Here is a 3969-nt window from a genome sequence, read left to right on the forward strand (position 1 = left end):
GATCTCAGTGTTGCTGGGAGGCTCTGGGGTGAGAACCCCAGGATGGGGCCTGCCTTTCCCATGCTGCTGTCACAGCACATGTGGCTCTTGCTGCTGACAGTTCTGGCAAATGTGGAGGAGGGGGAGGCCCACAGAGCACAAACTCCTGTCCTCAGTCTCCTGTGCTGCCTTACTCATCCAGGTCTGGTACAGGGTGTGAAACCACATCTTCTGGGTACAAGACACATCAGGAATCATTCCCAGCTTGTTCTTTGCTCTGCACAGCCCTTACCTTGTCTAAGGCAAACATTCAGGAGAGGCTGTTTCCCAGCCCTCTCGTGGGACTGCCTGTGGTGCCCTTGCAGTGGGTGACTCTCTCCCAGTTGACCCAAGTCCCGGGCACTGTGTCCTGGGGCCATGCTGTGACTGTATGCGGCTCAGACTGTGGCCCAGCTTGGCTGAGGAGCACCAGCTCTGCAGAGCTGCCAGCACAGCGTGTCCCTGGGCTGTCCTGGCCAGGCAGGGGTTGAGGGGGAAATCTCTGGCCCGGGGTGGGACAGTATTTCTCTGGCAGTTAGTTTGCTGACAAGTGAAGCATGTGAAGCCTGCTTGGGCCTCCTGGCAGAGTGCCTTCAGCACTCCAATGTGGTTGTTTGTAGGATGCACAAACATATGCAGATGACAACAGCTTGCTGTTCATGGAGACGTCGGCGAAGACAGCGATGAATGTGAATGAAATCTTCATGGCAATAGGTAAGGGTTTGAGTGTGGGGCTGGGGCAGCCTGGTGGCTCCGGTGTCCGCCAGGGGCTGCTGGCTCTTACTGGGGCAGTGTCCAGTTTGCCACACCGGTGTGGTCGATCACTCCCTGAGCATGTGGAGCCTTTGCCTTGCAAAGCCATTTCCCTCTCCCTGTGTCTGGGGCGGTGAGGGAGCAGGGCTGATGCCAGCCAGTGCCAGGAGGGGGTTGGTTTGCTATGCAGTGCTGCTGGCAGTGCCCCATTCCAAGCTCCTCTGGAGCAGGCCGAGCCCAGCCCAGGGTGTGCAGCGGGAGGAGGTTGGTCACTGCGGAGGACCCTACTGATGTCATGTTTATTTCCAGCCAAGAAACTGCCAAAAAATGAACCCCAGAATGCTCCTGGTGGCCCAGGCAGGAATCGGGTGGTGGATCTTCAGGAGAGCAGCCAGCCGAGCAGGAGCCAGTGCTGCAGCAACTGAGCAGCGGCCCCGGCCCGCGAGGACGTGACTGGAACCCACGCTAACGATCGCACTTACCGTAGGGCGGCCGCGGCGCCGCCGTGATTCTCCATCCCTTTCTGATCATAGGCTGGAGGGAGTTCTTCCACCTGCACCTTTCTGTACAAATACTAATTCAATTCTAAGTCTTAAGTCACTTTTTTAATATATGAACTTCTGCTCTTCCCTCGTCCTGGTGGTGGTGGATGCAGGACCCGGTGTCTGCCCAGCCAGTGCGGCCGTCCCGCGGGCGAGGCCAGCAGCACCCAGGTCCCACAGCACTGTAGTTCACTATGGGAAACAAAGGGATATTGGGACACGTGTTTAAAGTTCCCTGTCTGTAAGAGCTGAGGCTGATCCCGTACGATGCGCCCAGAACAACCACTAAACTGTAGCATTAGAGACAAACTCTGGCTCTTCGGCCACTTATTGACCAAATCAGTGATGAGTATTTGGGGTGGGGCAGAGGGAAGCAAAACTGGTTTCTTCTGTATTTTGTATTGTATGTTTCTCCATGTAACCAATCAGTATCTTGTCAATATAGTACATCCAACGAGCTGCCTGTTGTCTTTCTTTGTGTTGGACTCCAGCATGCCAACTCTTCTTTTCTATCGGTTCGGTCATAATGCACTAATCCTGTTGCAACTTTTGCAAAGAATCTTGTATAGAAAATTGTCCTTTTTTTTGATGGTTGTGATGCCACTAATGTTGTTAACCCTGCTCTGGTGGGAATACACAAGGTTTACTGATGTACAGAGGTGGGGTGGGGGAAACCTCGGGTAACCTGTCAGTGGGAACGACGTGTACTGCAAAAGCCTGTAATTCCACAAAGAATGAAGGGAGGTATTAAATGGCTTCTGTTGCCAGACTCTAACTGATGTTGGCTGCTGCCTAGTGCCTAATGCAGTGTCTTATACATCCTGGTATTTAAGAGGAACTGTCGACTTAGTCTTCATCACAAACTTCAGTTTTGTGTGATTAAAACAAAATTTTTATAAACCTATCATAGCAACAATGTTCATGTTTCTTAATGCAGCAGGGACTGGACCTGAGCACAGCAGTTCTGCTGGAGGCTGAGGGATGCTGGGCTTCTCCTGGTGTTGTCACACCTTGCTAGGGAAGTGGGGCTCTTTCTGTGGGGGAGGAGGGAGAAATGGGGCTCCTGAGCTGGGGCTGTGCTGCTGCTCCTCAGCGATGCTGCTGCTGTTGTGAGCTTCAGTGTGCTCCAGGAAGATTGAGGCAGTAGTGGGAATTACTCCTTGCCTGATTTTTCTGGGGCAGCTCTGCAATGCAAGCTGGGAAGAGGTGTGGGGACCAGTGTGCTGAGGAGCTCAACTCCACAATGGGGCAGGCTTGGGAATGCTGCTCCAGAATTAAGGAGCACAGTGCTGCTCTCCTGTCACTGCTGCATGGACTATGAGACCCTGACACCCACAGCTGAGACCTGAAGTCCATGTGGAAGATGGAGCAGCCCCTTTGCAGTTCCACCCCTGCCCTGTGCACTGCTGTGCAGCAGTTTGTGCTTGGGAGAGGCTGAGGATGGTGAGATCAGCCCACCCTATGGCTCTGCAAGAGCTCAGCTGCTGGAGGAGCTCAGCACCCGTGTGGGACAGCCTAGCTCTCAGTGCTCACGGTGTGGTGTGGACTGGTGCTGCTGGTTTCCCCAGGGCTGTTGCAGAAGGGCTTCCCTGGTGGCACTTGAAGCAATCCTGCAGACACTAAGCACAGTGCTGTTGCCATCTGCTGGCTCCTCTCCCTGGGTTCCTGCCTCCTTCCAGGACTTGGGGTCTCATCTCTGTCAAGGTGCCTGTGATGCCCTAAGAAGTGTCTCACTGCTGCCAGAGCAGGTGCTTAGGGCTCAGTGTTGGGGCTGAGGACCTGCTCCTGTTCCTGGCGTATCTCGGGAATGGGCTGTCTGATCTCAGAGCAGCTCTAGCACAAATAGGCGTGCCTGCCTGCATACCTGCTGCCTGCACACACACCTGCTGCCTGCCCAGGCCTGAGCACGGCTGTTTGTGGTGGTTACACATCGCACCTGGGGTTGGGCTTCTCCCTCCCTGCTGCTGGGAATTCAGAGAGGGCTCCAGTGGCCCACCAAGCTGTGGAGATAAAGCATGGGTAAAACAGCCACACTCAGCCAGCCTGGCCAGCGTGGTTCTCTTCCCATTTGATGGCATCAGCTGGGACTGTGAAGCTAGAGTGGATGCTGACCGCAGCATGAAACAGGTGTGAGCTGGAAGCGTGAAGCTACAGGGGATGCTGACAGCAGCATGAAACAGGTGTGAGCTGGAAGAGCTCTTTGTGCTCTTATACAGGTGAGTGGAGCTGCTCTCCCTGCCTGGACCTCTCTGCCTGCACTTCCCCTGAGCAGCACAGTACTCCCAGATCCCTTCCCTCCCCCTGGGTCTGCTGTCAGCCCCATTTTGTGCTGCCCTGAAGAGCAAGAGAGGTTCTCCTCTCTCTGTGCATCCAGCTCTGGCATTGAGAGCAGGGCACAGCCTCCCCATCAATCAGCACCCAGAAAGCACAAACAGGTTGTATGCAAAAGTATTTTTATTGGATACAAAAACATTCCAGTATAGTGAAAAAAGTGACATCATTGCTGATGGAGCTTGTCTGGGCTTAAACCCATGACTCGCTCCTGTCTGCTCAGGTCCTGCCGTGGCTGTGGGGTCCCATCCTGTTACACCTGGGCTTTGTTGGTGGCTCCGTCCTCAGAGGCTGGTCCAGGCTGTGGGGCCGCAGGGCTGACCTG

At 54.6% G+C, this 3969-nt stretch overlaps 1 long non-coding RNA gene across 1 annotated transcript; it reads left to right on the forward strand.

Annotated features, from left to right (window-relative positions):
* Positions 1–626: 626 nt before the first annotated feature.
* On the forward strand, positions 627–2088 carry LOC103804667. The gene is made up of 2 exons (XR_624765.1): positions 627–732; positions 1081–2088. It is a non-coding gene; the product is annotated as an uncharacterized LOC103804667 (long non-coding RNA).
* Positions 2089–3969: the final 1881 nt, after the last annotated feature.

The sequence above is a fragment of the Acanthisitta chloris genome, unplaced genomic scaffold, assembly GCF_000695815.1.
Source record: "Acanthisitta chloris isolate BGI_N310 unplaced genomic scaffold, ASM69581v1 scaffold45846, whole genome shotgun sequence".
NCBI lineage: Eukaryota > Metazoa > Chordata > Aves > Passeriformes > Acanthisittidae > Acanthisitta > Acanthisitta chloris.